This window comes from Mustela erminea, chromosome 5 (assembly GCF_009829155.1).
Source record: "Mustela erminea isolate mMusErm1 chromosome 5, mMusErm1.Pri, whole genome shotgun sequence".
In the NCBI taxonomy this organism is placed as follows: Eukaryota; Metazoa; Chordata; class Mammalia; order Carnivora; family Mustelidae; genus Mustela; species Mustela erminea.
The window spans coordinates 108,477,340-108,490,179 of NC_045618.1; the positions used below are offsets into that span (position 1 = coordinate 108,477,340).

The following is a 12,840-nucleotide window of genomic DNA, read 5'->3' on the forward strand; positions in this document are numbered from 1 at the left end:
CATGGTCTTTGTCTCTCAATCCTGATGTTTTTATCTATCTGGTCTCTTTTATGTTTGGATTAGGTCAGTTTTGATGGTAGAATTATGAGTTTAATTCTTATGTGGGTGAATTCACTTTGCTCTATCAATTTTGTAGTTTTCAGACTTGAAGAAGCAGAATAGTTACATAAAATAGATAAAAATGGGATTATTCTGACTGGAACAGGTGAGAGAAGCCCAAAGGTATTTCTTGAGAATTTTAAGACTCTCCAGAGCATAGTTCTAAATCCTCAGCTCTACTCTATTTAATCTGTCTATGTATCAGACAGACCTGCAGATCTTTTTATAAATAGCGATTTATAAATCATGGGGATTCTCATTCCAAGAATCTGAGGTGCAATTAAGAAATATGTTTTTAAAAGTCCTCCTGGTGATTCTTATGCAAAACTGATTTAGGATCCACAGTTCACAGCTATATCTTGTACCAGCGCCTTTGGCCATCCAACCTGCAAATGTGTGCTTTTGCTTTCAAGGAGCTTTGGTAACAGTGCAAACAGTGAACATACTAGGAAACAATGCAGTGATATTAATCTGAAAGTAAAAGGTGTTCATAAGAACGTTCCAAATTCAGGAATAATAGCATTAAATAGGTGTCTATGAATCCGCCTGAAACTTGACTGGAGTTTTAATGACATGTTTTGAAATTCTGCTTCTTTATGTGACAAAATTATTTTTACCTAACTGTGGTAGTTTTAACATCTTAATAGGTTATTTTATTATGGATTCTACTGAAAGAGTAATATTTTAGTCAACCATATGGCAATTATGTCTTCATTAACAAAGTGTTATAACATGCTTTATTAATTTCAATTATTTGGGAGTAATATTCAATTTAGGAAGATTTCCAAGTAATGCTAATTTTTTTTTCTCCTTCAGTTCATCTATATTTAACTTTAACATTCTGACACTGTCTTGGTTTCTTTTACTTTAGGATGTATGAACTGAAAACCTCTGTTTCTTTCTCTTTTTTCTTTTTCCTTTATTTTTGTAGCTTACTTGGTCCAAGAACTAACTTCTTCATGGTTCTTCATATACATTGATGCACCTGTATTCTGTTGAATTCCTTCAGTCGTTGTAAAGTTCTCTATGGAGGTAGGCTTTTAAAAAATGTATATACATATATGTATGTATATATATATATATATATATACACATATGCACACACATAAAAGACTAGAGAAAATTTTTCTTCAATGTATTGGACTGTCATAAAGGAGTATTAGATCAAATTGATTGGTCAGAGAAAGGGCTTTCCTAAGTCTTTACAAAATAACTTCATTTATTTGCCTGGAGTACAAGAGGAATGTTTATCTTTATAAAAATAAAGGATTTCTTCTTGTGAAATTCTGCTGTTTTGGATTTTATATAGGAATTGAGTTCTCCTAAGACTGTTTCGGGGAACAGAGGTAGCATATAAGGTACCTTAATCTCTCTAGCCTTAGTTTGTTATCTATTAAACAGTAATAATAATTGTTCCTTTTGGTATTGTTGTGAGAATGAAATATAGTAACGTATATAAAATGCCAAGTCTTTGGTCAATGCTAGCTTTTACTATGAGTTCTCACTGATGCAAAACCCTTGAAGTTTGCAAGATGTTATACACTCTGCTGTCTCAGAAACAGTTGGCTTATTGTGATTCTTTGGGGAAACTTCTGTACTTAGGGAATAAACCCATAGGGCCCCTTCTCTGGTCTGCACGTTACTGTCAGCAGGAGGGAGTTCATTGATCCTACCACCTTTGTACTTTCCCTTACTCTCTTGTCCATATAGCCCCCTTTTTCCATTTGAAATTTCATGGTATGTTATTAGAAGCACTCCCTTGCTCCTCCCTTTTATCATCCTACTCCTCTGGCAAAACTCCAGCCATGGTTAACTGTGACTCTGCCTACTTCACACATGCACCTGTGCAACTGAATGTTCCTGAAGAAAAACACACAATCTCGCAGATTGCTATCACTATAATTCGGTGTCTAGTGGACCTATGACACTATCACACAATCCTCATTAACTTCCTTAGTTCATTCACGTGCTTAGTCTTCTGTCTAGGAGATGATGCCTTGAACACATTCTCCTTGATTACAATCTTAGCTGATATCCTCACTTTCTATTTCACTGAGAAAATAGAAGGAATCATAAATGAACATTATAAGCTCTTGCCACCACTTACTTTGGAGGAACTCTTAGTGTTCTTATCTAAGGTCAGCTTCTCTACTTCTGCTCTGATCACATCTGCTCTCACCTACATCCCTCCAGTCACTCTCTCCCTTCACACTTCTTTTTTATCATCTTTGTTCATTTGTTTTCTTCCTATCAGCTTATAGAAAATCTGTCATTTCTTCCATTTTAAGAATGACTCTACATTCCTTCAATATGCCCCATACCTTCATAGCAAAACTCTTCAGAAGACTTGTTTATGTCAGAAAGTTTCCCTCTCTTATTCTATCTCTGTCTGTTTCCCCCTCTCTTATTCTCTTTTGAACCAACTTCAGTTAGGCTTTCCACCATCATTCCATTGGAATTATTGTACCAGTGACTTACATTTAGTTGCTAAATCCAGCAGTCAGTTGTCAGTCTTCACCTTGGTTGATCGTTCAGCAGCATTTGGTAGTTAGTTGTTCCTTCCTCTGTGTGACACTTATTTACACGCTTCTGGTTTTTGTCCTATTTCTCTGAATACTCCTCTTTTTTCTCTGTTGAATATTCTTCATCTTTCCATCTTCTAAACATTGGAGTACCCCAGGACTCTTCCTCTAGTTTCTTTTATACTCACTAGGGCTCATGGTGACCCGGAAATTTATGTCCTTAGCCTGAATCTCTTCCCCTGAATTTCAGTCTCACATCCAACCACCTCCATGACATCTCCACTTGGATACTAATATATATATCCCAAGTTAACAGAACTCTCCAGTTTTGTACTTCCGATCTATACCTTCCACTCTTTTCTCATCTAGGTAGATGATAGCATCTTCCTTTTAGTTGCTTGGGTCAAAGATCCTGGAGTTATGGTGAACTCATTTTTTCCCCTTGTACTCCAAATGCAAGCTCCAAATGTGAGGAAGCACCCATTCTATAATTTTGAAGGTAGAACATTGACACAAGACGTGAAGACCCTGATGGAAAGGTGTAGAGGCTCCCATTTGATCCACCAGATGTACTACCAGATCTAGATGATACTACTAGGTATCTAAATGAGTTGAAAACTTATGTGACACCAAAACTTGCACATGGATATTTAACCAGCTTTGGTCATAATTGCCAGAACTTGGAAGTAACCAAGTTGTTCTTTGGTAGGTGAATGGATAAATGGTGGTCCATCCAGACAATGAAATATTACTCAGCACTAAAAAGAAATGAGCTATCAAGCAATGAAAAGACATAGTGAAACCTTAAATGCATATTACTAAGGGAAAGAATCCAATCTGAAAAGGCTACATCCTGTACAGTTCTAACTATATGACATTCTTGGGGCATATGGCTGGCTCAGCCAGTAGAGCATGCAGCTCTTGATCTCATTTTCATGAGTTCAAGCCCCATGTTAGGTGTGGAGCCTACTTTTTAAAAAATGGTTGACTCTATGACATTTTAGAAAAGAAAAAACTATGGAGACAGTAAAAAGACCAGTGGATTCTAGGGGCTAGAGGGGAAGGAGAAATGAACTGGTAGAGCACAGAGGATATTGCGGATAGTGAAACGGAGGGTTTAGGGGAAGGCAAGGAGCTTGGAATGAGAGAGAAAAGATACAAAAATAGAGGACGAATGCAGGAGATACCTTACTAGTGGATACATGTCATTATTCATTTGCCAAAACTCATAGAATGTTCAGCACCAAAAGTGAACTGTAATGTAAACTATGGACTTTGGGTAATAATGATGTGTCAGTGTAGGTTCACTGATTGTAATAAATGTACTGCTGCAGGGGAGATGTTGACAGTAGTGGAGACTGTGCATGTTTGGGGTTAGGGGGATGTGGAAACTCTCCCTACTTTCTGCTCAATTTTGCTATGTAGTTAAAATTGCTCTTAAAAAGAAAGTTTATTAAAAAAAAAAAATTAAAGGGGCACCTGGGTGGCTTAGCCAGTTAAGCATCAGACTCTTGGTTTTGGCTTAGGTCATGGTCTCAGAGTTGTGAGACAGCCTCATGTTGGACTGTACACTGAGAATGGAGCCTCCTTAAGGTGCTCTCTCCCTCCTTCTCCCTTTGCCCCTCCCCCAAAAAAATTTAAGAAAGAAACAAACTCAGAGGAAAAGAGGAAACAGAGATAATACAGAGACCAGATGAAAACTTTTAAAAAATACTATATTTAGTAGCTTCAGAGAACTAAAAGAAGATAACTGCATTTTTTAAACAAAGATAAGAAATGATTAAAAGGTTATAAGAAGAGAAACACAAGAGTCCTAGAAATTAAAAATAAAATTTAGAATTAGTAATTGGCTTGAAAGAGTTAAGGACATTTTTTAGGCAGAGGGTTTAGGGGAAGGCAAGGAGCTTGGAATGAGAGAGAAAAGATACAAAAATAGAGGACGAGTGCAGGAGATTCAACATGCAAATAATTGGAATTCCATAAAGAGAAAAGAGAAAAAATACAATGGTAGAAAATTATCAACATAATAGTACAAAGAAAGTTTGTGTAACTGAAGGAAACTAGTTTCCAGATTGAAAGAATTCTTCTTAGTATCCAATATGATAGTTGTAAAATAATTCATACCAACACACATCATTGTGAAAATTCAGAAACCCAGAGAATGCTCTAAAAGCTTTCAGAGGGGAGAAACAGACAGAATTCTCCTACAATGAATCATGAACTATAATAGCAAATAACTTCCCAGGAAATACTTTAAATAAGAATACTATGAAACAATACCTTCAAAAATTAGGGTGGGATGATTTCAGTATAGAATTCTATACCCAGCAAAACTATCAAGTAAGTGTGATGGTAGAATAATAATATTGCATACATGCAAAGACTCAAAAAGTTATTTCCTGTGCACTCCTACTTAAAGAGCATTAGAGGATGCCATTTACCAAGTTATGTACTATCAAAGAAATAGGGAATTTAGCACAGGGGAGAATGGGAATTCCCAGGACAATTGAGCAGCTGATCTAAAAGCTACCTCCAGATTGGAGTAGGTTTCCCTTTTCTTTTTCTTTTTCTTTTTCTTTTTTTTTTTTTCTTTTTAAGTAGGTAGGCTCCATGGCGGGACTTGAACTCAAAATCCTAAAATCAAGACCTGAGCTGAGATCAACAGTGAGATGCTTAACTGACTGAGCTACCCAGCCATCCCTGGAGTAGTTTTTTGTTTTGTTTTATTTTGTTTTATTTTTCGCAAAGGTATAGTCAGCTTTCCAGGCCATGCTTGCCTTCAAGATTGTGTTCATGACGACCCTTTCTTTATCTTTTTCCTGAAAAGAATGCCTTTCTCATTTGTCAGGCTCTGCTTTGCACTAACAGTACCTGAGTAAGTCCGCAGTAAGGCCTAGTTGTCACAAAAGTCTAAGAATCAAAAACTGGAAGATTGAAACAAAGTATTCAAGGGAAATAAAAGAAAGAAATCGATTAGGGAATATGGAGGTTAAGGGAGTTAGAATTGAGAGGAGCTGATGTCTGAATGTGGAGGGTAAGGGAGAAGGACATGTCTAAGGATATCTCCCAGATTTCTGTTATGAGACACTGGACTAATGATAGCATCATTAAATGGACATAAGAACATAGCAGAAGGCATTGATTCAAAGTAAAAATGAGTTCAGTTTTGGATAGGTGGACTTTGAAGAACAGTTGACTCTTGAACAACACAGGTTTGAACTATGCAGATCCACTTATATGTGGATTTTTAAAAAAATAAATACAGTATGGAAATCGTATTTTGTCTTCTTTATGATTTCTTAATAACATTTTCATTTCTGTAGTTTCCTTCATTATAAGAAGCCAGTATATAATGTACATAACATAGAAAGTTTGTGTTAATTGACTTATGAGTAAGGGTTCTAGTCAACAGTAAGCTATTAGTAGTTAAGTTGCTGAGGAGTCAAAAGTTACATGCAGATTTTCAATTGCATGGGGGTTGGCACCATAGGCCCTGTGTTGCTCGAGGGTCAACTCTATATCTAGATGGATCTATTCTAGAACTAAAGCCCAGGGTAAGGTTCATTTATTTATTCAGTACTCTTTTTTATCTATTGGGAATACAGAGATGAATAAGACTTCCTTCCCTGAAAGAGTTCATAGTCTAATTGGGGAGAAATATACGTAAGTTAAAAAAAATATTATAATGGCAGTTTGACAATTGTAGCTATTTGAATATGGGCTAGATATAGTGATAGCTCAGAGGAGGGAGTGATTTGCCTTGTCTGGGTTGGGGGTTGAGGGTCAGTAAATATTGGAGGACTGAGCTGAAAGGGAATTTGACTAGTAGGAGACAAGGCAAGAGAGAATATTGCATATACAAAGGTAGGTACTACATATGTTATTCAAGATACCAAAAATAGTTTAGTTTGTGTATGAGTTACAAAAGAGAAAATGAAACTGAAGAGATAGACTAAGTGTCACTTAAGGCATTTGTGGTGTTTTTGCTGAACCAGTGAAAATCAACTGAGGTGGTTGAAAAGAGTCAAGGCAGATACTGGGATTCACCACTTGTTGCTTCCAAAGAGAATTTTGGTCCTTCTTAGAGCCCACCAATGAAGAGAGCATAACCCCCTAACTTCCTCTTCCTAAAATAAGGTTATCTTTCTTTTAGTAGGATTTTAATTGTTAGCAATGATGATGAAATAAATGAGAAGTAAAATGTCTCCTTTGTGCTTACCACTTGGGTAAGCACTTTTTTTTTTTTTTTTTTTACATAAGCCCTTTAGAGCAATGATTCTCAATACTGTCCATTGCAGCACGCTTCTTATTTGTTTGTTTGTTTATGAGAGAATATACATGAGCTGAGAGAGGTGCAGAGGCAGAGGGAGAAGCAGGCTCCCTGCTGTGTGGGGAGCTGGTGTGGGCTCCATCCCAGGACCCTGGGATCATAACCGGAGCCAAAGCCAGATGCTTAGCTGACTGAGCCACCCAGGTGCCCCCATTGTAATACCCTTCTTTTAAAAAATTCCAAGTGCTCCATTTACTATCTGAAATGAAATTCCTATAGATATTGTAACCTATCTGATTATTTTGTAACTCTGATGCACTTAAATTTTTATTTTTGTTCCATGGACTTTACACAGCATCCCTTAACTCTCTGCTGTGTGATATGATGTTAGTGCTCTTATCCTTACATGTGTCCTCTCCCTATTTCCCATATTCCTCGTATTTCCCTGCTGCACTTTTATATTGTTAAGACTGACAGTATTTACTTTCTGTTTTGTAATCGTATGTATGTCATTCACGTTTTCTCTGTAAGTTGAGTCTAAAGTTGGAAACTAATGAATAGCATTTATAGGATAAGACTATGTAAATGTAAATCGTAGAGCCAAGCAGTATATTGGGATCCTAGAACTTTCCCTACACATGCAATATCACAACCTCTGCATCACTTGAAAGGAGAATGTTTCTAGTATTCTAGTGTCTTATTTTCTTTTCCTGCATCAAATTCTCTAAAATCATGCCACATTTGGTGGGTAAACTGACATTTAATTGCATATTGAGAAAGATCAGAAGTAGTGATTACAGCTACATAGTAGACTCTCAATAAATGAATGACCTGCATGACACTATTAGGGAGAAAAAGGTGAGAGGAAAATGATGGAAAGCACAAGAGAGAAAAGAATTTCAAAATAATAAGGGTGCATTCCAAATGGCCAACTTTCTGAGAGTTGAACTGTTATTTGAATAACTCATGTACCTCAATTCGGATCCAAAGATAATATTGCTGCTGCTGAAACTTGGGCTTTGTACTGTAACCAGAGTTTATTAATTGTCCTATTTCATTGAGGAAAAAATGCAAAGCAGACAGAACACTGGAGTAACTAGCTGGAAATATTCCACGACTTTATGGGAAGCAGCTTTCCAAATGATTCGTGTGGAGGCCAAACTCTTGGTCTAGCCAAAATAGCACTAAAGTGTGCCTTGATGGTACATTAAAGAAGAAATTTTCCCCCAATTTACTTGTTAAGATTTACAGCCTTTCTGCCTCCTGAAAACATAACATTGATTTCTCTAATATCAAAAAATAATTTCCTAAAATAGATTGCTAACGACTGCTTTCAGTTATTTATTTTAGGAGAATTGTGCCAAGTACTGCTTGTATGGTTTCCTGTAAAAGACTGAATTAATTTTATAATTTTCATAATTAATGTTATTCCTATTCTGTAGGAATATGCTTCTAATGTGACTGGTCATTACCACGTCTTATTTTGAGATCTCTCAAAACATTTTCACTTTATAAATAAGATATTAAAACATTGATCATATGAAAGAGCAGAAAAATATCCTTTATTAGTAGACCAAATGATACTTAAACTATTAAACACCAGAGAAATTTAAAGTTGCAGCTTAAATCAACCCTATCTGATATTTAGTGGAAAAAATAGAACTATTCAAGAGGTATGGCTTTTAAAGTGCCACCAGCCTATTATGGTCATTGTTGAATATTTGAATGCCCCCCAAGAAAGGAAGACAAAGAAAGAAAACTATGCATTCATTATTATCAGTTTATAGTTAATCCCACTCTTTTTAGGTTTTCTATTTTGTGGATCATATTCAAATCAACTTTTTCACTCAGTATTGACATTTTTCATGTTATAAGCATAGTTTTTAATGGTTACATATTAAATGGATCAGGAATACTTACTGTAATATACTTAACCACTTTATCATTATTGAACATTTAGGTGGTTTGTGTTTTGTTTTTTTTCAGTGTAAATTATGCATGATAATCTTTGCATATAATTTTAGTCTTATTTTCTAAGATACAAACTTCTAGGGGTAAAATGTTACAAATATATATTTTAGGGCTCCTGGGTGGCTCAGTGGGTTAAGCCTCTGCTTTTGGCTTGGCTCGTGATCTCAGGGTCCTGGGATCAAGCCCCACATTGGGCTCTCTGCTCAGTGGGGAGCCTGCATCCTCCTCTTTCTCTGCCTGCCTCTCTGCTTACGTGTGATCTTTTTCTCTGTCAAATAAAAAAAATTAAAAAAAAATTTTTTTTAGAAATTTTATTTATTTGAGAGAGAGGCAATGAGTGAGCTGGGGGAGGGGCAGGGAGAAGTATAAGCAGACTCTGTGCTGAGTGGCAGCTTGGAGCCTGGCAGGGGGCTGATCTCACAACCCTAAGATCATGACCTGAGCCAAAATCAAGAGTCGGCCACCTAACCGACTGAGCCACCCAAGTGCACCCGAATGAGATTTTTTTTAAAGGTTCATTGTTTAAACTGTATTCCAAATGTCATACCAGTTTACACTGTATACTAGCATCTTAACTGCCCAAATGATAGAACAGAGCTTTAAAAATGTTTCTCTAGGGTTGTTTTGGTTTATATGTTGAGATGATCCAGAAAACCATTAAAAAGGGAATTTGTAGAGATAAAACATTTGGCTGACTGGTACATATTTTAGTAAAGCCTCAATGGTAAGCCAGAGGCCATTGCTTATACTCACGATGTCTTAGACATGGGAAAATGCTTCTAATTTTTGCAACATAAAAGAAATATGATGACAGTGACAAAACTGAATGGCTAGCCAGACATGCTGGTTTGAAAGATAGAGTGCAGATTTGAACATTGTACTCAGTCTCCATTTAAAAGTCTAAAGGTTTTTTACTCTGCTTATGGGAGTTTGTTGTATTTGGAGGTATTTTTATAAAACTAGAAAGTAATAGAGAGCAGGTTTGGCCTTGCTAAAATGTATGCCACTACTGTCAGAAGTTGCAAGTACAGGGGCGCCTAGGTGACTTAGTCAGTTAAGCGACTGCCTCTGGCTCAGGTCATGATCCCAGGGTCCTGGGATCAAGCCCCACACTGGGCTCCCTGCTCAGTGGGAAGCCTGCTTCTCCCTCTCCCCCTGCTCATGCTCTCTTTCTCACTCAGTCGCTCTTACAAATAAATAAATAAAAATTTTTAAAAAAGAAGTTGCAACTACATTTATCTTTATTAAACTGTTAGTTTGATGGTATTTTCTGTGATAATAAAGGTTGTGTTATAATATAAAAACTAATAAACGTTTAATTAATTTAGGTAATTGAAATGCCAATCTTTTTTGGAATCCTTCAGTATTATGACTTGCTTGTGGGAAATTTATTTGCTTTTCATGTTTACTAAATATACAGTCTATACTTGTTTTCTGCTGTTCAAAAATAAAATAAACCTTAGTTAAATTTTTGGATCATTATCATCTTAATAACTTGCTCATTGACTGAGAACCTCTACATAGCAACTTGTTCAGTATATTGAGACACTGAAAAGCCCCCTCACTTTAAGTTCTTGGAAGGAAAGTTTTTCTTTCTTACTTTTTTTTTTTTTTCTTATGAGAGACTGATGGAAGCCTGCATTTTATTTATTTATTTAAAAATTATTTTTACTTACATATAAGGTATTATTTGCCCTAGGGATACAGGTCTGTGAATCCTCAGGCTTACACATTATACAGCACTCACCATAGCACATACCCTCCCCAATGTCCATAACTCAACCACCCTCTCCCAACCCCCCTACTCCCCAAGCCACCCTTAGTTTATTTTATGAGATTAAGAGTCTCTTATGGTTTGTCTACCTCCCAATCCCATCTTGTTTCATTTTTTCAGAAGGAAAGTTTTTCTTAAGAAAGAACCTAAGGAATGCCTGAGTGGCTTAGTCAGTTAAGCATCTGCCTTCTGCTCAGGTCGTGATCCCAGGATCCTGGGATTGAGTCCCACATCAGGATCCTTGCTCAGCAGGGAACCTACATGTTTCCCTGCTTGTGCTTGCTTGTGCTTTCTCTCTCTCTCTCTCTCTCTCTCTCTCTCTCTCTGGCAAATAAATAAATAAAATCTAAAAGAAAGAAAAAAAGAACAGATAATTTTCATTGTAATATTAAAGAGGGGTGCTAAAATTAAACAATGATGTTCCTTTAATCTGCTTCAGTGGCAAATCAGAGATCTTCTGGCAACTTGGTTCATATACACATAATATTCAGCAAACTTACCTTGTCAATGGCAAATTAGTTAGAAGCTAACATTTAGATAATTTTTCTGGTTTAATACATATACCAAGGCTTTGGAATGTCAAATTTAAGGAATTGTGCCCCTATATAATATTATCGATTATGTTTAGAAAATTAAAACAAACTAGGAAAGATTTATTGATTAAAATAATTATTAATTTTTGTGATGACATTCACTTTAGAGTATGTATATTTGGAAAAAAGAATTTTGGCATTTCACATAGGAGGAAAAAATTTCAGTTCTTAATTTTGTAATTCCGCTTTTTAATTTTCATGTTCTAAAATATATCCAAAATCTACCCCTGTCAGATTATTGTAGAAGTCTTTCATTATTAAAATATAAAGATTTCTACTTATAATCAAATTATATATCCCCAAATCATAGCTAAATTGTTTTTGTTCACTGTGTTTAACAGTATGTAAATAGACTTCAAAAAATACCTGTCATCCATGAACTCTGATAATAGATTAAAGTTAAAAATTTAACTTTTGGGGCGCCTGGGTGGCTCAGTGGGTTAAGGCCTCTGCCTTTGGCTCGGGTCGTGATTCCAGGGTCCTGGAATCGAGCCCCGAGTCGGGCTTTCTGCTCAGCAGGGAGCCTGCTTTCTCCTCTCTCTCTGTCTGCTTCTCTGCCTACTTGTGATCTCCGTCTGTCAAATAAATAAATAAAATCTTTTAAAAAAATTAACTTTTGCAATGAAAAAAATGTTAAAATTTCTGTTCTTAATTAGTATTTTAGTAATTTTTTATTTTCAACATTTCTGTTTTCTTTTCAGCTTTGTAGGTATAACATGCAAAGGCCACATATGGCTTTTAAAATGCTTAACTTTACAAACTTGGTGATCTTTGTATACAAAAGTAGAGAGGAGCTTTTTGTTAATTTAGTGACATTTTAAAGAAAACCCATGTATGTCTTGAGAGAATGTATTAAAACTTGTTTTAAAAAATGATGAGCCATATCTTGGACTCAATAGGAAAAGTGTATTGCAGTACCAAGCCTTAGCATCTGCTAGTCTGCTTCTTTTTAGTTTAAGTACTATAAGGTTAAGCATTTTTTCCAAACTATAGGATTACATATGTGTTTTTACTTCTCATTTTTACTGGTGGTGTCATTAGTTAGAACATGAAGCTATATGGGTTAAGGGAAAATTTGGTTCTTTTATGAGCCATTTAATTTTCATCTTTTCTGTGCCTGTATTTCTTAAATATGTGGAATGAAAATGTAATTCCATACTTTTATGAAAAAGAAAGTGTATGTCCTACTAATTATGAGGGTAAGGAAAAATGAATGTCTCTGGAAGTATGATACAAATTTCATACTTTATCTAACTTTAACTATATATGCAGATTTCAGAAACTATTGCCAGTGAAAACTTGCTTTTGGGTAGTGTAGTATGCAAGTATTGTTTAGGGAGAAGTGGGGTTGTTCTTGAGTAATTAGTGCATTTGAGCTACTGTAGCTTGGGTGGTAATTAGATAACATTGGGATTTGCTAAGCCCTGCTTATTCTAAGAAGACTATCCTTACAGCCCATAAGTCTCCAAAAGTTTCCCCCAGAAGTGGTTACTTCTGCTTTAAATTTAATCTGACCATCCCATAGCTAAAAGGTCATAGTAGAATAGCTTTCCTCCCTTTAAGGTTTGACACACGAATCATTTTGTGTAAAAGTAAAAATTATAATCTCTC

General features: G+C 35.8%; 1 protein-coding gene across 5 annotated transcripts in view; it reads left to right on the forward strand.

Annotated features, from left to right (window-relative positions):
• SLC38A6 (solute carrier family 38 member 6) overlaps positions 1–12,840 on the forward strand; it is a 93,351-nt gene that overhangs the window by 5,138 nt on the left and 75,373 nt on the right. For 2 of the 5 annotated variants that reach the window (XM_032344405.1, XM_032344406.1), the window contains exon 3: positions 1,031–1,131. The exons of the other annotated variants lie outside the window; for them this stretch is intronic. The gene's annotated coding sequence lies outside the window, so the exon portion shown is untranslated. The remainder of the gene's footprint in view (positions 1–1,030; positions 1,132–12,840) is intronic. 5 annotated transcript variants of the gene reach the window in all.